We start from the raw sequence: 22,765 nt of genomic DNA, 5'->3' as shown, positions 1-22,765 counted from the left end.
ACGAGGAACAAGTTAGATATGTCATACAATGCAGTGAAGCACATCTTAGGTGTTTTCTTTTCATTGCACAGAGGCTAGTTATTGCGTGAATAGTTATAACGAGGAACAAGTTAGATATGTCATACAATGCACTGAAAAACATCTTAGGTGTTTTCTTTTCCCTGCACAGAGTTTAGTTATTTGCGTGCATATGCATAACGAGAAACAAGTTAGATCTGTTTTGCAATGCATTGAAACACATCTTAGGTGTTTCTTTTCACTGCACAGAAGTTAGTTATTGCGTGCATATGCATAACGAGAAACATGTTAGATCTGTCATGCAATGCACTGAAACCCATGTTAGGTGTTTTCTTTTCACTGCACAGAGGTTAGTTATTGCGTGCATATGCATTACGAGTAACAATTTAGATATGTCATGCAATGCACTGAAACACATCTTAGGTGTTTTCTTTTAACAGCACAGAGGTTAGTTATTGCGTGCATATGCATAACGAGGAACAAGTTAGATAGGTCATGCAATACGATGAAACACATCTTAGGTGCTTTCTTTTCATTGCACAGAGGTTAGTTATTGCGTGCATATGCATAATGAGAATCAAGTTAGATCTTTCTTGCAATGCACTGAAACACATCTTAGGTGTTTTTTTTCATTGCACAGAGGTTAGTTATTGCGTGCATATGCATAACGAGAAACAAGTTAGATCTGTCTTGCAATGCACTGAAACACATCTTAGGTGTTTCTTTTCACTGCACAGAGGTTAGTTATTGCGTGCATATGTATAACGAGGAACAAGTTAGATAGGTCATGCAATGCAATGAAGAACATCTTAGGTGTTTTCTTTTCATTGCACAGAGGTTATTACGTGAATAGTTATAACGAGGAACATTTTAGATCATGCAATGCAATGAAACACATCTTAGTTGTTTTCTTTTCATTGCACAGAGGTTAGTTATTTCGTGAATAGTTATAACGAGGAACATTTTAGATCATGCAATGCAATGAAACACATCTTAGTTGTTTTCTTTTCATTGCACAGAGGTTAGTTATTGTGTGAATAGTTATAACGAGGAACATTTTAGATCATGCAATGCAATGAAAAACATCTTAGTTGTTTTCTTTTCATTGCACAGAGGTTAGTTATTGCGTGCATATGCATAACGAGGAACAAGTTAGATATGTCATGCAATGCAATAAAACATCTTAGGTGTTTTCTTTTCCCTTCACAGAGTTTAGTTATTTGCGTGCATATGCATAACGAGGAACAAGTTAGATATGTCATGCAATGCAATAAAACATCTTAGGTGTTTTCTTTTCCCTTCACAGAGTTTAGTTATTTGCGTGCATATGCATAACGAGAAACAAGTTAGATCTGTTTTTTAATGCACTGAAACACATCTTAGGTGTTTCTTTTCACTGCACAGAAGTTAGTTACTGCGTGCATATGCATAACGAGAAACATGTTAGATCTGTCATGCAATGCACTGAAACACATCTTAGGTGTTTTCTTTTCACTGCACAGAGGTTAGTTATTGCGTGCATATGCATAACGAGTAACAATTTAGATATGTCATGCAATGCACTGAAACACATCTTAGATGTTTTCTTTTCACTGCACAGAGGTTAGTTATTGAGTGCATATGCATAACGAGTAACAAGTTAGTTATGTCATGCAATGCAATGAAACACATCTAAGGTGTTTTCTTTTCATTGCACAGAGGTTAGTTATTGCGTGCATATGCATAACGAGTGACAAGTTAGATATATGTCATGCAATGCACTGAAACACATCTTAGGTGTTTCTTTTCACTGCACAGAGGTTAGTTATTGCGTGCATATGCATAACGAGGAACAAGTTAGATAGGTCATGCAATACGATGAAACACATTAGGTGCTTTCTTTTCATTGCACAGAGGTTAGTTATTGCGTGCATATGCATAATGAGAAACAAGTTAGATCTGTCTTGCAATGCACTGAAACACATCTTAGGTGTTTTTTTTTCATTGCACAGAGGTTAGTTATTGCGTGCATATGCATAACGAGAAACAAGTTAGATCTGTCTTGCAATGCACTGAAACACATCTTAGGTGTTTCTTTTCACTGCACAGAGGTTAGTTATTGCGTGCATATGCATAACGAGGAACAAGTTAGATAGGTCATGCAATGCAATGAAGCACATCTTAGGTGTTTTCTTTTCATTGCACAGAGGTTATTGCGTGAATAGTTATAACGAGGAACATTTTAGATCATGCAATGCAATGAAACACATCTTAGTTGTTTTCTTTTCATTGCACAGAGGTTAGTTATTTCGTGAATAGTTATAACGAGGAACATTTTAGATCATGCAATGCAATGAAACACATCTTAGTTGTTTTCTTTTCATTGCACAGAGGTTAGTTATTGCGTGAATAGTTATAACGAGGAACATTTTAGATCATGCAATGCAATAAAACATCTTAGATGTTTTCTTTTCATTGCACAGAGGTTAGTTATTACGTGTATATGCATAACGAGAAACAAGTTAGATATGTCATGCAATGCACTGAAAAACATCTTAGTTGTTTTCTTTTCACTGCACAGAGGTTAGTTATTAAGTGCATATGCATAACGAGGAACAAGTTAGATATGCCATGCAATGCAATGAAACTAATCTTAGGTGTTTTCTTTTCATTGCACAGAGGTTAGTCATTGCGTGCATAAGCATAACGAGAAACAAGTTGGATATGTCATGCAATGCAATGAAACAGATCTTAGGTGTTTTCTTTTCCCTTCACAGATGTTAGTTATTGCGTGCATATGCATAACGAGGAACAAGTTATATATGTCATGCAATGCACTGAAACACATCTTAGGTGTTTTCTTTTCACTGCCCCTGGGTTAGTTATTGCGTGCATATGCATAACGAGGAACAAGTTAGATATATCATGCAATGCACTGAAACACATGTTAGTTGTTTTCTTTTCATTGCACAGAGGTTAGTTATTGCGTGAATAGTTATAACGAGAAACAAGTTAGATCTGTTTTGCAATGCACTGAAACACATCTTAGGTGTTTTCTTTTCACTGCACAGAGGTTAGTTATTGCGTGCAGAAGCATAACGAGTAACAAGTTAGATATATGTTATGCATTGCACTGAAGCACATCTTAGGTGTTTTCTTTTCATTGCACAGAGGTTATTGCGTGAATAGTTATAACGAGGAACATTTTAGATCATGCAATGCAATGAAACACATCTTAGTTGTTTTCTTTTCATTGCACAGAGGTTAGTTATTTCGTGAATAGTTATAACGAGGAACATTTTAGATCATGCAATGCAATGAAACACATCTTAGTTGTTTTCTTTTCATTGCACAGAGGTTAGTTATTGCGTGAATAGTTATAACGAGGAACATTTTAGATCATGCAATGCAATGAAAAACATCTTAGTTGTTTTCTTTTCATTGCACAGAGGTTAGTTATTGCGTGCATATGCATAACGAGGAACAAGTTAGATATGTCATGCAATGCAATAAAACATCTTAGATGTTTTCTTTTCATTGCACAGAGGTTAGTTATTGCGTGTATATGCATAACGAGAAACAAGTTAGATATGTCATGCAATGCACTGAAAAACATCTTAGGTGTTTTCTTTTCACTGCACAGAGGTTAGTTATTAAGTGCATATGCATAACGAGGAACAAGTTAGATATGCCATGCAATGCAATGAAACTAATCTTAGGTGTTTTCTTTTCATTGCACAGAGGTTAGTCATTGCGTGCATAAGCATAACGAGAAACAAGTTGGATATGTCATGCAATGCAATGAAACAGATCTTAGGTGTTTTCTTTTCCCTTCACAGATGTTAGTTATTGCGTGCATATGCATAACGAGGAACAAGTTATATATGTCATGCAATGCACTGAAACACATCTTAGGTGTTTTCTTTTCACTGCCCCTGGGTTAGTTATTGCGTGCATATGCATAACGAGGAACAAGTTAGATATATCATGCAATGCACTGAAACACATGTTAGTTGTTTTCTTTTCATTGCACAGAGGTTAGTTATTGCGTGAATAGTTATAACGAGAAACAAGTTAGATCTGTTTTGCAATGCACTGAAACACATCTTAGCTGTTTTCTTTTCACTGCACAGAGGTTAGTTATTGCGTGCAGAAGCATAACGAGTAACAAGTTAGATATATGTTATGCATTGCACTGAAATACATCTTAGGTGTTTTCTTTTCATTGCACAGAGGTTAGTTATTGCGTGTATATGCATAACGAGAATCAAGTTAGATATGTCATGCAATGCACTAAAAAACATCTTAGGTGTTTTCTTTTCCCTGCACAGAGGTTAGTTATTGCGTGCATATGCATAACGAGAAACAAGTTAGATCTGTCTTGCAATGCACTGAAACACATCTTAGGTGTTTTCTTTTCACTGGACAGGGGTCAGTTATTGTGTGCATATGCATAACGAGTAACAACTTAGATATGTCATGCAATGCACTGAAACAGATCTTAGGTGTTTCTTTTCACTGCACAGAGGTTAGTTATTGCGTGCATATGCATAACGAGGAACAAGTTAGATAGGTCATGCAATGCAATGAAGCACATCTTAGGTGTTTTCTTTTCATTGCACAGAGGTTAGTGTTTGCGTGTATATGCATAACGAGAAACAAGTTAGATATGCCATGCAATGCAATGAAACACATCTTAGGTGTTTTCTTTTCATTGCACAGAGGTTAGTTATTGCGTGCATAAGCATAACGAGAAACAAGTTGGATATGTCATGCAATGCAATGAAACACATCTTAGGTGTTTTCTTTTCACTGCACAGGAGTTAGTTATTGCGTGCGCATAACGAGGAACAAGTTAGATTATGTCATGCAATGCAATGAAACACATGTTAGATGTTTTCTTTTCACTGCACAGAGGTTAGTTATTGCGTGCTTATGCATAACGAGGAGCAAGTTAGATATATCATGCAATGCACTGAAACACGTTAGGTGTTTTCTTTCAACGCATTCTCACCCCAAGGCGTCACCTTTGACCATGCTTCAATATTTGACGTTTTAGGCGCCCTTTAGCGTCACTTACATGACGCGATCCTACGGCGTCATCTTACTGACGCTAAAGGAAAGCGTCAGTTAGAGGACGCGGTTAGGTTTAGGTGTGGGGTGGGGGTAGGGTACACGCGATCCTAGGGCGTCATCTAACTAAAGGGCGCCCAAAGCGTCAGATATTGAAGCATGTCCAAATGCTTCCCAAGGCGTCAGTTAGGTGACGCCTTGGGAGTGAGAATGGGCTGTTTCTTTTCATTGCGCAGAGGTTAGTTATTGCGTTCATGTGCAATGCTCAAGCATTGCAAATCTCTTCGTTGCACAAAGGAACAAGTTAGTGTGTGCATTGTAAAGCGATCGCTCTTGAGATGTTTTCTTGTCAAAACACAAATTAATTAGTTGTAGAATGGAAATGCATGAAATGCACGCGTGTTTTATCTTTTCTTTTCAATCCAAAGAAGAATAAGTTAGAAAATATAAGCATTGCAATGAAACAACACACGTTATCCAGTCAAAGCACTAAGGAAGGGTTTAGTTCTTGAATGCAATAAAGTGCATATTACGTATATGGTATTTTTGATGCACAACGTTCTTCATGCACAATCCACATCTCTTCATTACACAAAGCAACGGGTGTTGTTTTACAGTTTTTTTCAATTGTTTACACGCAATTTTGAAAACCGGGTTCTTTTTTTCAAAATATAATGACAATTATCCAAACACCACACTCAATTTGCATAATTCCTAGATTGTTTGCAAAATGACAAACTTCTGTCAAAACATACACACTTCAGTCAAAAGATATACACATATTTGTGAAAATGCTATTAGTTTTCATTTAACCAACACAATCCTCAATGATCAGACACTATTGCACCCAGTTTCACACTGCTGTGATAAATAAAAACATATTTGTAAAAAACTATTTTTAGGAAATAGCATGTGCTAGATTTTTTGGCCAGACATTGTAAGGAATAATTGAAAAAAAGATGAAAATGAAAAAAAAAAAAAGTGACAAACTCAACATTCTGATTAGTTTGAGATATAGGGAGATTGTACACGAATATATAAACGTAACAAGCACTGCACAACACTGATGCTGCAGACTGAATATTTCAAGTATTTATTACAATACTTACAGTATTTCTTAGCATAATCAGTTACAGCAATTAACCAAAAATGAAATCAATGAAACAAATAATATCTGTAAACAAATTACAATTACTCCATGAAGTACATACTTGACTCTGAACTAATGTAAAAGCGTCAAGAATATTGTAACTATTCAGTTACAGTATCAACCAGAGATTTGGCTGATCTCTTTGTCCAGCTTCCATCAGTGTCAGTCCATGGTTGATAACATGGTCAAATAAGTGTTGCACGGATGTCTTGAGTCAAATTTGGTCCTCGTCTTCTTTGTTCAGGTTCTATCAACTCTTCAAGTCATTCTCTATCTCTACCTCTACCTAGGCCTCTTTCTCTATCTCCTTCTTTTCCTCTTCTTCTATACCTCTTTCTCCTGTTCTTCATCCTCTACCCCTTCTCCTCATCCTCTTCCTCCTTCTCGTCCTCCTCCTTCATGTCCTCTTTGAGCTCCCCCTCTTATTCTCACTCTTCTTCTTCTTCTTCTTCTAGATCCTTCTTTTTTTGTTGAAGACTCATCTGCTGCCTTTTATAGCACACCTGAGTGCTGCGTTTTCAAATTAGCACATCTGTGCTTCCACACCTGGTGGATGTGAATATCCAATTCGTTCATTAGTGTGGTCAATGGCAAACTGGGGCTTTGTTAAGACAAGGAAGTAACCTCACAATCCTCATCTGTGTCTAAGGTGTGAAAATGTGTGTAGAGTTTTACAAATCACTGAGTGTAATGTTTTGCAAAAAGGGTGAAGCTGACAATGTGCTTACAATTGTGCAAATCTAGGCCGGTGTTTTGCTCCTTGAGTGTAAGGTTTGCTAATAGTGGGAAAGTTTTAATTTTTAGTGTGTAAGCAATTGAAAAAAACTGTAACTATAAAATGATGCAACTTTGTTAAGATATTTTCTTTGTTTTATTCTGTTGGCAAGGCTCCGAAATTTTTATTTTTACTATTTTTTTTTTTTTTTTTACCAGATGGTGCCAGTTGTCCAGGTTTGGCCTATAAGACAAATATTGCTTTATTCCTGTTTTCTGCTTATTACAGTTTTTTTCTGAATGCTTAAGCACTAATCGTGATTCTTGTAGCACAATTTCTAAAACTATTAATACGTATAGCAAAACCACTCACTGAGTTTGCAAAACTAAGAGCACAAAAACTGCTTTGCACTCAGTTTGCAATTTTGTAACACACACTTTGCAAAACTGTAGGCAGAATTCACTGCACAACACTCTTTTTGCAGAACTTTAAACACAACTCAATGCTTACACTCAATTACCAAATTTCCAACACAATTCTAGCAAAATAATACACATGTATGGCTATCATTAACGTTATTTTGCCAACTGTCTGGCTCACTTTCATATGTGAAAACTGTTTTAGAAAATGAGTTCACTTTGCAATCAGCCTAAGCACTATAAATAAGCCACAGGTAGCTGTCTGTGTGGAGTACAATGGAAGGAGCAGTAAGAGTGAGAAGAGTGAGAATCAGAGGAGGCTGAGGGAGAGGATGTGGAGGTGAAGAAGTTGGAGGAAGGAGCTAGAAAAGGACAAAGAGGCAGAGGGAGAGGATGTTGAGTTGAAGAGCATACCCGATATGTCATCATATGGGACAATCCGCAACTGGTTTACAGACCACACATTCTTCATGGCACTCAACCTCCCTCCATACTCTCCCTTCTTACGTACAGTAAATCCCATTGAGGAGTTCTGGAAAGTGTACGACCGTCATCCTCATCAACAGGTAGCCCTTTTCCAGGCAATGGAGGAGGCATGTGGAGATATTGACCAGGCATCATGTCAGGCCTGGATACAGCATTCAAGGACATATTTTCCCCGGTGCCTTGGACCGGAGGATATTGCATGCGATGTGGACGGAATTTTGCGGCCGAACCCAGAAAGACGACATGATGTAGGCTGATTTTTTTTTTTTTTTTAATTACTATTTTGTGTTCTGACTTTGTCTTGGTTTTTATGAGTGTGAATAAACACCAATACTTGAAGTTTGTATCCTTGTATGTTTACATGACACTATGACAAAAGTATGACCTCAAATTGACATTTGTACACAGAGACAGCAAAAGCCAGATGTGTTTTGTATTCATACCATCAGTGTGTAGTTGGCACATTGTGTGCTTAGTAGTTGATGGCTTGTGTTTACTGTTTGATACGAAAACACAATTTTTCCGAAGGTGTTTAGAATTAATCTAGCTGTGTTTGCTTTTGCAAGAGAACTACAATTTTTTGATAATTGGGTGAAAGGTTTTCTTATTTGTGTGTAGAGTTTTGCAAAACTAGCCAATAGTTACAAAAAATGTGCTTAAGCAATCAGAAAAAACTGTAACAATAATTGTGTGGGTGGATGTCAGAGTGTGGTTTGTATGTGTGTAATACATTTTTTGTGTGTGTATATGTGTTTGTGTACTTGTAATATTTGAGAGAGAAAAACTCATTTGCAAATCTAAAATCCAATCACTGTGTGCACCAGTGGAGTTTTGCTGGCACCCAATGGGGAAAATCTGTTACTGCACCCAAACAAACTCTTACTGAAAGCTAATTTTTTTTTTTTGAGATAGGCCCATCCAACTCAAATTTGGAACACAACCTATTCAGATGCATGGTTTTGATTTTGGAAGGAAGGAAGGAAGGAAATTATTTATTTGAAACAGGGACAATGCACAATAAACATTAAACTTGTTAAAACAAGAGAATATGTCTTGGGCCAGGTTGTAGCAACATTTGCTAATTTCCACCTGTAGTCCCTGGGCAGGTATAACAAATTAAAATTAAGTTTAAAATTGCACATGATTCTGAAAACACATGATTATGATACAGGTATACAGGTAGCAATAATGACATAGGGAGACCATCAGCCCAACAGCATCTTAAACACAGTATAGCACAATCCCAACAATACACACACACACACACACACACGCACACGCACACGCACACACACACACACACACACACACACACACACACACACACACACACACACACACACACACACACACACACACACACACACACACACACACACACACACACACACACACACACACACACACACACACACACACACACACACACACACACACACACACAATCTTAACAATGTGTGCAAACTTGCTTAGCAACCAACTCTTTAACAAACCCGTAAATGTGTTAAAATCTGTGCATAAAATAAGTTCCGTGGGGAGCGTATTCCACTGACTCATAGAGATGTTTGAGAAAGAGGAGCTCCCAAATTTAGTTTTACGGTGAGGGAGGTTACACTCCCCTCTTGTGACACTTCTAGTTACAGTTTTTTCTGATTGCTTAAGCACATTTTTTGTAACTATTGGCTAGTTTTGCAAAACTCTACACACAAATAAGAAAACCTTTCACCCAATTATCAAAACATTGTAGTTCTCTTGCAAAATCAAACACAGCTAGATTAACTCTTCACACCTTCGTAAAAATTGTGTTTTTGTATCAAACAGTAAACACAAGCCATCATCTACTAAGCACACAATGTGCCAACTACACACTGATGGTATGAATGCAAAACACATCTGGCTTTTGCTGTCTCTGTTTACAGATGTCAATTTGAGGTCATACTTTTGTCATAGTGTCATGTAAACATACAAGGATACAAACTTCAAGTATTGGTGTTTATTCACACTCATAAAAACCAAGACAAAGTCAGAACACAAAAGAGTAATTTTGCAAAAAAAAACCCCCAAAAAAAAAAAAAAAAAACAATCAGCCTACATCATGTCGTCTTTCTGGGTTCGGCCGCAAAATTCCGTCCACACATCGCATGCAATATCCTCCAGTCCAAGGCACCGGGGAAAATATCTCCTTGAATGCCTTATCCAGGCCTGACATGATGCCTGGTCAATATCTCCACATGCCTCCTCCATTGCCTGTAAAAGTGCTACCTGTTGATGAGGATGACGGTCGTACACTTTCCAGAACTCCTCAATGGGATTTACGTAAGAATGGAGAGTATGGAGGGAGGTTGAGTGCCATGAAGAATGTGTGGTCTGTAAACCAGTTGCGGACCAAAGCAGCCCTATGGAAACTAACATTGTCCCATATGATGACATATCGGGTATGCTCTTCAACTCCACATCCTCTCCCTCTGCCTCCTTGTCCTCTTCTAGCTCCTTCCTCCAACTTCTTCACCTCCACGTCCTTTTCCTCCAACTTCTTCACCTCCATGTCCTCTCCCCCGGCCTCCTCTGATTCTCACTCTTCTCACTCTTACTGCTCCTTCCATTGTACTCCACACAGACAGCGTACCTGTGACTTATTTATAGTGCTTAGGCTGATTGCAAAGTTAACTAATTTTCTAAAACAGTTTTCACATGTGAAAGTGAGCCAGACAGTTGGCAAAATAGTGTTAATGATAGCCATACATGTGTATAATTTTGCTAGTTGTGTTTAAAGTTCTGCAAAAAGAGTGTTGTGCAGTGAATTGTGCCTACAGTTTTGCAAAGTGTGTGTTACAAAATTGCAAATTGAGTGCAAAGCAGTTTTTGTGCTTTTAGTTTTGCAAACTCAGTGAGTGGTTTTGCCATACGTATTAATAGTTTTAGAAATTGTGCTACAAGAATCACGATTAGCGCCTAAGCATTCAGAAAAAACTGTAATCGCTCTGTTTTTTCAGAGCAAAGTGTTATAAACTTTTTCAGAGGGGGAGCAGTAGCACTATAAATGATTTTATGTATCAAAGACACATTGGAGTGTTTTATTAAATTATTTAGACTAAGTAACTCATATTTGACCAATATATTACAGTGATGATAATGACGAGTTTTTTTTTTTTTTTTTACAGTTTTAGATTTTTTTACAGTTTTACAATTTTCTTGCAGTTTTAGAGTTCAACCTGATTTATAAAATATATATTTTATAAATCAGATTTTTTTTATAAATAATTTTCATAAACTTATACCTATATAACTTTTTTTTGGATTTACTTATTATTTTAATTAAGCTTTAGTTTACTTCAGCAATAATCTGCCATGGGTCTTCTTTAAAATGATACCAATTTAAGTCTGTGCTCCAAGCTTCACATATTTATGACAGTTTTTTGACACAGACATTTTTGTCAATCAATTATACGGACCTCAATATAATTGATGCACAAGGGTTAAAAATATTTAATCTACTTAACTAACATAATAATATTACACTGGAGAAAAATGCAAAGGAAAAATAAAAAGTTTTAAAACTTTCTAGATTTGTTTTGGAAGAGTTTTGTTTTGATACAGAAGGGGTAACAGTAGATGGTAGAAGCTAAGAGTTTTTAGCAGCTATAGTGCTATAGTATAGGTATAGAAAGGGGAGCTGGAAGGCAGGTGAAGTTCAGTTTTTTATTTAAAAAAATATGATTTATGAAATATATATTTTATAAATTATGTTTTTGCACAGTGACATACTGGCTCTGGCTAAATCTACATCTGTCCACTGCAGAGGCTAATAACCACAACCTGGAGGAGGAACTATAAATGTATAAAAGTATAATATAACCTTATAACATTTAGCTACAGTAGATTTTAGTCTTCACTCACCCACTATGCTTGTAAAACATTTTAGGCCATATATGCTAGCGAAAGAGTTGCAATGCAGAGCCCTGCTCATAGCATAGGCTACACAGCTGTAGGCCCTATTCACCAATGTTTTTTTTTTTGTTTTTTTTTTTACAAATGTTTAATTCTCCCTAACAGCCAGAGTTATTATTTTATTAGTTTTAATTTGTATTTCAGTTAACTAAAGTGTTATTCACACCCAGTGCTACTTTAGTTGTACTAAAAAAAAGTTATATTAGTTCAGTTTTAGTCTACAATCATCTCTGTAGTTACTTTTATTTTGAAAGTGTTTCCGGTTACATTCGCTTCCAAAAAAGGAATGGACCACGTGACTTCCGTTTTTGGTTTTTAAACGAAAAACGAATTGACAGAAGTTCAAAGACTCTCTTCATTCTTTGTTCAAAAAGGAATAACGATAAAATGATCTCCAAAAAACCCGAAAAACGGGCAGTTTTTAATTGGTTTTTCGTTTTTTGATTCTGACACCAAAAACGGTTATTTGGTTTTTCTATTTGAAACAAAAAACAGAAAAACGGTATTTTCGTTTTATAATTACAAACGAATTACGGATCATCCAGAGATCCCCTGACCTTGAAGACAGTTTCTGTTCATGTGCGCTATGTTAGTTTACCCTATATAGCCTACCCTACATAGGCTACAGTTAAAGGCTATTAAGGTCTTTAAGGGTTAAAGGCTACCTTTAGGGTGATACAAATGACTTAAATGTGATATTGCCTGCACAGCTCTTGCGTTTCGTTTGGTCAAACACCACAAGGTGTCACTGTGGCCTCAAAGCTTCAGCACTGCCACTCTGAGCTTGATTGCTTATGTCTGAGTTAAAACACGCCCCCCTCATTAACATACGGAGAAAGAAATGTTGGAATAAATAAATGTGGAAATAATTAAATGTGGAAATAAATAAATTTAGAAATAAATAAATGTGAAAATAAATAAATGTAGACATAAAAACATAAATGAATGTGGAAATAAATAAAAGTGTAAATAAATAAATGAAAAAATGTAGAAATAAATAAATAAATAAATGTGTGAAAAAATACAATTATACATAAATATGGAAATAAAAGTATAAATACTCATTTATTTGTACTTTTTTACATTTCTTCTTATATTTATTTATGTATTTATTTTTGTATTTTTGCTTTTTTACATTTCTTCGTATATTTATTTATGTATATATTTATTTTTAATTAAGTCAGCTTTGGCATTCCATAATGAAACACATCTTAGGTGTTTTCTTTTCATTGCACAAAGGTTAGTTATTGCGTGCATATTCATAACGAGGAACAAGTTAGATATGTCATGCAATGCACTGAAACACATCTTGGTGTTTCTTTTTCATTGCACAGAGGTTAGTTATTGCGTGCATATGCATAACGAGGAACAAGTTAGATACTTCATGCAATGCAATGAAACACATGTTAGATGTTTTCTTTTCGGTGCACAGAGGTTAGTTATTGCGTGCATATGTATAACGAGGAACAAGTTAGATAGGTCATGCAATTCAATGAAACACATCTTAGGTGTTTTCTTTTCATTGCACAGAGGTTAGTTATTGCGTGCATATGCAATGCAGTCCTAAAGCACAAGCATTGCAAATTTCTTCCTTAGACAAAGGAACAAGTTAGTATATGCATTGTAAAGCGATCGCTCTTGTGATGTTTTCTCATCAAAACACAAATTCATTAGTTGTAAAATGGAAATGCATGGAAAAGCACGCTTGTTTTATTTTTCTTTTCATTGCAAAGAAGAATAAGTTAGAAAATGTAAGCATTGCAATGAAACAACACACATTATCCAGTCAAAGCACTAAGGAAGGGTTTAGCTCTTGAATGAAATAAAGTGCATATTACATATATGTTATTTTTGATGCACAGCGTTCTTCATGAACAATCCACATCTCTTCATTGCACAAAGCAACGGGTGTTGTTTTATTGTAATGCATAAAATATCAAACTTGTTCCTCTTTGCAATGAAAAGAAAATGTATGCATGTGCTTTCGCATGCATTTCTATTTTACAAACTAGATTGTTTGTGCACAGACGAGAAAACATCACGTTATGTCTTTTCATTGCAACGAAGAACAAGTTAGATTGTTATGCAATCCAATGAAACATATTAGGTGTTTTCTTTACATTGCACAGAGACACATGTTTGTTATTGCGTGCATATTCTTTATTGCACAACGTTAGACGTTAGATATGTTTTCTTTGAACAACGGAATATGAGTTAGTTATTGCATGCGTTGTAAGGAAACAGCTAATGGCAACGATTTCTCTTCATCACAGAAATGCAACAGCGAATGCAATTATTTCCCTTGTTACAAAACACATGCATTACACATCTCTTTGTTGCACAAAGGAACGAGTAAGTTATTGCATTGCACGACCGCTCAAGTTATGTTTTTTTGTCAGTGCACAAAAGAATTAGTAGTAGAATCCATGCGAGAGAGTCAAAGGGTCCTCAAAGGTTTTAATAAATATTAACTTATTGACTTTTGATGATTTATAAGCTATAGATAGGTTCCTTTTTGTCCTAGTGAAAATATTTCTGGCTCAAGGGTACTTGATTCTAAGCCATAGAGAAGTCCATATCTGACCTATTGAACTAATTTCTGGTCTGTTTCCTCAAAAGTTTTTAAATAATATCAACTGATAGACTTAATCTGATGTTATTATACATAGGTTCCTTTTTGACCTACTGAACATATTTCTAGCCTATGGGTAACTGGAGTAACTGGAATTGATCCTTCTCATGATGTTATTTAAGCCAGACAGATATTTGACCTACTGAACATATTTCTGGCCCAAAAGTACTTTTGATCTTGAACTTTCCATATACATACTTATAGACTCCAATAGATGCTTCCTAAGCCATGGAAAAGTCCATATCTGACCTTTTGAACTATTTTCTGGTCAAAAGTTCCTCAAAAAGTTTAAAACGATATAAACTTATAGACTCCTTTTGATGTTATATTACACAGGTCAATTTTTGACCTCCAGGAACACTTTTATGGCCCACGGGTCTTTGATCTGTGGTTTAATATACCAAGAGCTTTACTTCTCATGATGTCATTTCAGCCAGAAAGATATTTGACCTACTGAACATATTTCTGGCCCAAAAGTACTTGACCTTGTACTTTCCATTCATACTCATAGACTCCAACAGATGCTTCCTAAGCCATAGAGAAGTCCATATCTGACATAATGAACTCATTTCTGGTGAAAGGTTCCTCAAAAAGTATATAACAGTATAAACTTTTAGACTCCTTCTGATGTTATATTAGATATTAGTGGTGTAACGGTACATGTATTCGTATTGAACCGTTTCGGTTCGAAGCTTCCGGTTCGGTACGCATACAAACCGAACGATTGCTTGGACCATTTTTCCTACCGGCAAAATTTGTGCTGACGCGGCCAACACAACGTTGCGCAACATCAAATGGCAAGCGTAATGAATGCAGAACGAAACTGCGCTATAAATGTGCTTCACGGATCGTTTATCAGTTCGGACCAGCAACATCTGTGCAGCGCGAGCCGATCTCGACCAAGCGACACTGTTACTACACAGCGCTAAGAGATCCGGTAAAGAAAACATTTGAATTCGCCACTCGGGTAATAACATCGCTGCGAGATCTAGTGAGATGCATTCACATTTCTCCGTTATTAACCGCAGATCTCTATTAGATCAAACAGCGCTGTCATGGAAACCAGGAGAAACATTGTGGCGTGAATGAACTTTACGTCCACAGACCAGCAACATTCACCATGGATTTAATATAGTAACACTAACTGGAACCAGTTTGGCTGGAATGGTGAAATGCTTTCAAGTACTTCACACATCTTTTACCAGCTCTTCAAAATTCAAATATTATATAAATAAATATATATTTAAATGTTATTTTTAATGTGATGACCAAAACATTATTTGTTCACCCTTCAAAGATGACCCCCATTTATAAACCTGAAAGTTTCAAGATCTAGGAAAACTCACACTTATTTAAAAATATTTTTTCTTTAAACAAATAGGAAATTTCTCTTGCATTTCTTTCTTTTTGCTGTATCGAAAACGTACCGAACCGTGACTTTAAAACCGAGGTACGTACCGAACCGTGATTTTTGTGTACCGTTACACCCCTATTAGATATACATATGTATATTTTGACCTCCAGGAACACATTTATGGCACATTTCCAGAAGAAAATGTGAAGTGGAGCTTGAAGCGGCAAATCTCACCACCCGGTTGCTATGGTGTTCTGGGTTTGTTGCTAGGTGTTTTTGTAGGGTATTCTGGGTGGTTGCTATGGTGTTGCTATGCAGTTGCTAGGGTATTCTGGGTGGTTGCGAAGGTGTTCTGGGTGGTTGCTAGGGTGTTGCTAGGCGGTTGCTGGGGTGTTCTGGTTGGTTGCTAGGGTGTTGCCAGATGGTTGCTGGGTTGTTCTGGTTTATTTCTAGGGTGTTCTGGTGGTTGCTAGGCTGTTGCTTGGTGGTTGCTAGGGTGTTCTGGTTGGTTGGAGATTTACTTCTCATAATGTCATTTCAGCCAGAAAAATATTTTACCTACTGCTTGAGCTTGAAGCGGCAAATCTCACCACCCGGTTGCTATGGTGTTCTGGGTGTGTTGCTAGGTGTTTTATTTAGGGTATTCTTTGTGGTTGTTATGGTGTTGCTATGCGGTTGCTAGGGTATTCTGGGTGGTTGCGAATTCTGGGAGGTTGCATTTTTTAGGGTATTCTGGGTGGTTGCTATGGTGTTGCTATGTGGTTGCTAGGGTATTCTGGGTGGTTGCGAAGGTGTTCTGGGTGGTTGTTAGGGTGTTGCTAAGCGGTTGCTGGGGTGTTCTGGGTGGTTGCTAGGATGTTGCCAGATGGTTGCTGGGGTGTTCTTGTATTATTTTTAGGGTGTTCTGGTGGTTGCTAGGCTGTTGCTTGGTGGTTGCTAGGGTGTTCTGGTTGGTTGGAGATTTACTTCTCATAATGTCATTTCAGCCCTAAAAATATTTTACCTACTGAACATGTTTCTGGCCCAAAAGTACAGGATCTTGAACTTTCCATACATACTCATAGACTATGTAATATAATATTCTAATGATATTACATAGGTCAATTTTTGACCTCCATGAACACTTTTATGGCCCACGGGTACTTGATCTGTGGGTTAATATACCGAGAGATTTACATCTCATGATGTCATTTCAGCCAGTCAAATATTTGACCTACTGAACATGTTTCTGGCCCAAAAGTACTTGATCTTGAACTTTCCATACATACTCATAGAGTCCAACAGATGCTTCCTAAGCCATGGAAAAGTCCATATCTGACCCTTTGAACTAATTTCTCGTCAAAGGTTCCTCAAAAAGTTTAAAACGATATAAACTTTTAGACTCATTCTGATGTTATATTAGATATACATAGGTCAATTTTGACCTCCAGGAACACTTCCAGAAGAAAATGTGAAGTGGAGCTTGAAGCGGCAAATCTCACCAGCCGGTTGCTAGGGTGTTCTGGGAGGTTAGCTGGGTTCTAACCTTAGTTCTAGGTCTGCTAGATGTTTTTTTAGGGTATTCTGGGTGGTTGCTATGGTGTTGCTATGCGGTTGCTAGGGTATTCTGGGTGGTTGAGAAGGTGTTTTGGGTGGTTGCTAGGGTGTTGCTAGGCGGTTTCTGGGGTGTTCTGGGTGGTTGCTAGGGTGTTGCCAGATGGTTGATGGGGTGTTCTGGTTTGTTTCTAGGGTGTTCTGGTGGTTGCTAGGCTGTTGCTTGGTGGTTGCTATGGTGTTCTAGTTGTTTGGAGATTTACTTCTCATGATGTCATTTCAGCCAGAAAAATATTTGACCTACTGAACATGTTTCTGGCCCAAAAGTACTTGATCTTGAACTTTCCATTCATACTCATAAACTCCAATAGATGCTTCCTAAGCCATAGAGAAGTCCATATCTGACATATTGAACTCATTTCTGGTCAAAGGTTCCTCAAAAAGTATAAAACAATATAAACTTTTAGACTCCTTCTGATGTTATATTAGATATACATAGGTCAATTTTGACCTCCAGGAACATTTCCAGAAGAAAATGTGAAGTGGAGCTTGAAGCGGCAAATCTCACCACCCGGTGGCTAGGGTGTTCTGGGAGGTTGCTACGGTGTTCTGGGTGTGTTGCTAGGTGTTTTTTTTAGAGTATTCTGGGTGGTTGCTATGGTGTTGCTATTCGGTTGCTAGGGTATTCTGGGTGGTAGAGAAGGTGTTTTGGGTGGTTGCTAGGGTGTTGCTAGGCGGTTTCTGGGGTGTTCTGGGTGGTTGCTAGGGTGTTGCCAGATGGTTGATGGGGTGTTCTGGTTTGTTTCTAGGGTGTTCTGGTGGTTGCTAGGCTGTTGCTTGGTGGTTGCTAGGGTGTTCTGGTTGGTTGGAGATTTACTTCTCATAATGTCATTTCAGCCAGAAAAATATTTTACCTACTGCTTGAGCTTGAAGCGGCAAATCTCACCACCCGGTTGCTACGGTGTTCTGGGTGTGTTGCTAGGTGTTTTATTTAGGGTATTCTTTGTGGTTGCTATGGTGTTGCTATGTGGTTGCTAGGTTATTCTGGGTGGTTGCGAATTCTGGGAGGTTGCATTTTTTAGGGTATTCTGGGTGGTTGCTATGGTGTTGCTATGCGGTTGCTAGGGTATTCTGGGTGGTTGCGAAGGTGTTCTGGGTGGTTGTTAGGGTGTTGCTAGGCGGTTGCTGGGGTGTTCTGCGTGGTTGCTAGGATGTTGCCAGATGGTTGCTGGGGTGTTCTGGTTTATTTCTAGGGTGTTCTGGTGGTTGCTAGGCTGTTGCTTGGTGGTTGCTAGGGTGTTCTGGTTGGTTGGAGATTTACTTCTCATAATGTCATTTCAGCCAGAAAAATATTCTACCTACTGAACATGTTTCTGGCCCAAAAGCACAGGATCTTGAACTTTCCATACATACTCATAGACTATGTAATATAATATTCTAATGATATATTACATAGGTCAATTTTTGACCTCCAGGAACACTTTTATGGCCCACGGGTCCTTGATCTGTGGATTAATATACCAAGAGCTTTACTTCTCATGATGTCATTTCAGCCAGAAAGTTATTTGACCTAGTGAACATATTTCTGGCCCAAAAGTACTTGACCTTGTACTTTCCATTCATACTCATAGACTCCAACAGATGCTTCCTAAGCCATAGAGAAGTCCATATCTGACATATTGATCTCATTTCTGGTCAAAGGTTTCTCAAAAAGTATAAAACAATATAAACTTTTAGACTCCTTCTGATGTTATATTAGATATACATAGGTCAATTTTGACCTCCAGGAACATTTCCAGAAGAAAATGTGAAGTGGAGCTTGAAGCGGCAAATCTCACCACCCGGTTGCTAGGGTGTTCTGGGAGGTTGCTACGGTGTTCTGGGTGTGTTGCTAGGTGTTTTTTTAGGGTATTCTGGGTGGTTGCTATGGTGTTGCGATGCGGTTGCTAGGGTATTGTGGGTGGTTGAGAAGGTGTTTTGGGTGGTTGCTAGGGTGTTGCTAGGCGGTTTCTGGGGTGTTCCGGGTGGTTGCTAGGGTGTTGCCAGATTGTTGATGGGGTGTTCTGGTTTGTTTCTAGGGTGTTCTGGTGGTTGCTAGGCTGTTGCTTTGTGGTTGCTATGGTGTTCTAGTTGTTTAGAGATTTACTTCTCATGATGTCATTTCAGCCAGAAAAATATTTGACCTACTGAACATGTTTCTGGCCTAAAAGTACTTGATCTTGAACTTTCCATATATACTCATAGAGTCCAACAGATGCTTCCTAAGCCATGGAAAAGTCCATATCTGACCTTTTGAACTAATTTCTGGTCAAAGGTTCCTCAAAAAGTTTAAAACGATATAAACTTATAGACTCCTTTTCATGTTATATTACATAGGTCAATTTTTGACCTCCAGGAACACTTTTATGGCCCACGGGTCCAACTACAGCTCGCTGCATCCTGCGGTGGATATCCTACCCGGCCCACATCCAAGTGTGACGTCAGAAGCCACGCCCATCCACGTGTGACGTCAGAAACCACGCCCATCCATGTGTGACGTCGGAAGCCTCGCCCATGTCCAAAGACGGCACGTGACTCAATTTGATGTGATTCGTGTACACATGCGCAAAATGCCGCTGCTTCCTGACGGAATATGTTTATGGTTGTTATCATAGTAGTTATTGATTTATAATAAAGATGAGGTTATTTGTGTAGAGATGTGGCACTACAGACTATTGGTGCAGTTAAATTGTGACGCTTTGGCACAATTGGCAGGCTTGGAATCGTCTAAATCACAAGCACTCCCTTAACAGCTGTATTAGACAATACGTTTGCATTGCTCACTGGTTTTGTAAGTTAATGACAAGTAAACAATGTACCTTAAAACGATATTTTTGTATTTCTCTTGTATTTCTGTTACAAATGGTAATCAATAATCATGGTTTTGCTATAATAAACATATAAGGGAGCATCTATACTTAAACTAAAATTAGTTTTTATCTCTTTCTTAATTATATGGGATCCAAACTGCACTTATAGTTATCCCTTCTAAAAAATAATTAAAAAAAACTTTTTTAAACATTTCTTTCTATGTGGTTATAGAAATATTGCATTTTTACAAATTAAGAATTCACCTGTTAATGCCTGTTATAGCAAATTACTTTGAAATGGCAGAATGGAATTTATGTAAACCTTAAATCATATACTAATATATAATCTACTCATTAGTCATTATAAGCAAAGTGAGATATTTCATGCCTTTATGTGTTATGAATTTGATGATTACGGCATATAGCTATGTTGAATTACCGAAATAAATGAACTTTTGCACAATATTCTAATACATAAAAAAAAAACAGTTAATCTCTCGCTTCCTCTTCTGTACAGGTTTTATGAGTTTAACATATCAAAATATCATCATAGTTCAAAATATCTTGGTCACAAATGATTTTTTTAATGTAATATTTTGTGTTAATACATCAAGTTTACACATATGGTTAAAAAATGACCCATTTATGCAAGTGTGATAACTTTTTGTTAAAATAACCAATGTCAGTTGTTCAGAGCAAATCCCTGCACAATCGGAGGCTGCAGCTTTAGGACACCGGGCCCGGTTACAGGACCCTTGTTTTAGTTTGTACGTACATAGTTCGAAAGACATTTAATCTCAGGAGTATTTTTATAAAATGTGTTTTTTTATTCAAAATGCATCAGAGACATTTACAAAAATGTAAATTTATACAAAACAAATTAAAAATGTATATCAATCTTATTCAACTGAAAAGTGGTGTGATCCCTAGTTTCTTGAATTATGCTGTATATTGATTAACCTACTCAAGTTTAACTAATTTGCTCATTATCAAATAAAATAACGATGGAATCAGCACATGCAGTCACTAAATGATATGGCCAGAATATCAGAAGGCAAAACTCGAGAATGATTCAAGCATGAATTTATTTATATATACATATGTATTTATTTATATTATACGAAAGAACAAAATTATTTATGCTAGAACAAAAGCACCAAAAAGATCCCCCGTTTTCCACCAGTTGCTGCAGGAATGGCTTCAACTCTGAGAGAGAGAGAGAGAGAGAGAGAGAGAGAAATACAAATGAGTTTAACATGTTCAAATGAAATATATATTTCTGATTTAACACTAAACAGTTATGAAATGTTGGAGTTGTAGAGAGAGAAAGTCAAATTGAATATTCATGTTACTGACGTAATTACAAACTCCAAATGTGTAAATGTAAAAGTAACAGCCAACAATTGAATGGTCTCCTTTCTTTCCTCAATTGTTTGTCAATTTGTCAGTTAAAATCTTCCACTTCACTGAAATAGTTATCAGAGAACAGTCACAGTTGTGTTACTGTAACAGAATTATCAGTAACAAAAGGGTGCACTGGGCATTGTGCAAAAATAATGAATAATCTACTCTGACCTGCAATGATAATCCAGACCAGAAAGGAAGACCTGCTCAGCCTCCTGTGAGGAGATATCCCAGCCAGGAGACAGCCAGGGCATTTATGATTGCCTATGGAAAAAGTAAATATAAATGTACAATAATATATCTCATATTCTTTTTCAAGTAGAATAAGATTTACAGGATGTAACGTGACATAAACACTAAAATTATATATTTTTATATTTACCCTTAATCCAAATAAAAACATGAAATTGGTGAAATAATAATAACAGTATAGTAGACATAACAAAAGTTTCAGTTGAGAGTATACTGATACTAAATACACCAAGAGACATCACAGGGGAGTTAAATGACCAATATGCAAGTTGAAGATAATTCATAGCTCTAAAACAACATCAAACCTTATTGATTCGAATTACGTCAATATTTTGACAATTTATTACATATCGCGGGCTTACGCGCTAATTGCGGAGCAGACATGCTAGTCAAGTGATCACACATTACAAACTACTAATAAAGTGATAAGAGCAGCTTACAACAGGTAACATCTCATTCTCATACAGCTCATTCGTATTAGGCTATGTTAAACAGTGAAATACTAAAACCGCAAGTGTGTTTTGTGCATTTTGTTTCGCAGTTACCTTCGTCTTCTAGTCTTCTCTTCTCGATAGTTCTTCCTGTTTTTAAATGTTAACGAGAATGTGTCCAATTTGGGCATGGGCGTGGTAGCTTCTGACGTCACACTTGGATGGGGCCGGGTTGGATGTCCACCGCAGGATGCAGCGAGAGGCTTCTCCACGGGTCCTTGATCTGTGGGTTAATATACCAAGAGCTTTACTTCTCATGATGTCATTTCAGCCAGAAAGATATTTGACCTAGTGAACATATTTCTGGCCCAAAAGTACTTGACCTTGTACTTTCCATACTCATAGACTCCAATAGATGCTTCCTAAGCCATAGAGAAGTCCATATCTGACATATTGAGCCAGGGGCGCAACTACCCAGTTTCAGAGGGGTATGCAGCAACAATTTTAGCGCCACCCCCCTAA

General features: G+C 37.2%; 1 long non-coding RNA gene across 1 annotated transcript; it reads right to left on the bottom strand.

The window, feature by feature from the left end:
• Positions 1–21,121: 21,121 nt before the first annotated feature.
• Positions 21,122–22,558, bottom strand: LOC120484934 (uncharacterized). Its single transcript, XR_016169251.1, has 3 exons — positions 22,358–22,558; positions 21,732–21,824; positions 21,122–21,362 (listed from the first exon to the last, which is right to left on the bottom strand). It is a non-coding gene; the product is annotated as an uncharacterized LOC120484934 (long non-coding RNA).
• Positions 22,559–22,765: the final 207 nt, after the last annotated feature.

This window comes from Pimephales promelas, chromosome 7 (genome assembly GCF_988280905.1).
Source record: "Pimephales promelas chromosome 7, fPimPro1.hap1.1, whole genome shotgun sequence".
Lineage (NCBI taxonomy): Eukaryota > Metazoa > Chordata > Actinopteri > Cypriniformes > Leuciscidae > Pimephales > Pimephales promelas.
The sequence above is the reverse complement of the archived record's forward strand: the minus strand, read 5'-3'. Positions and strand labels throughout refer to the sequence as shown.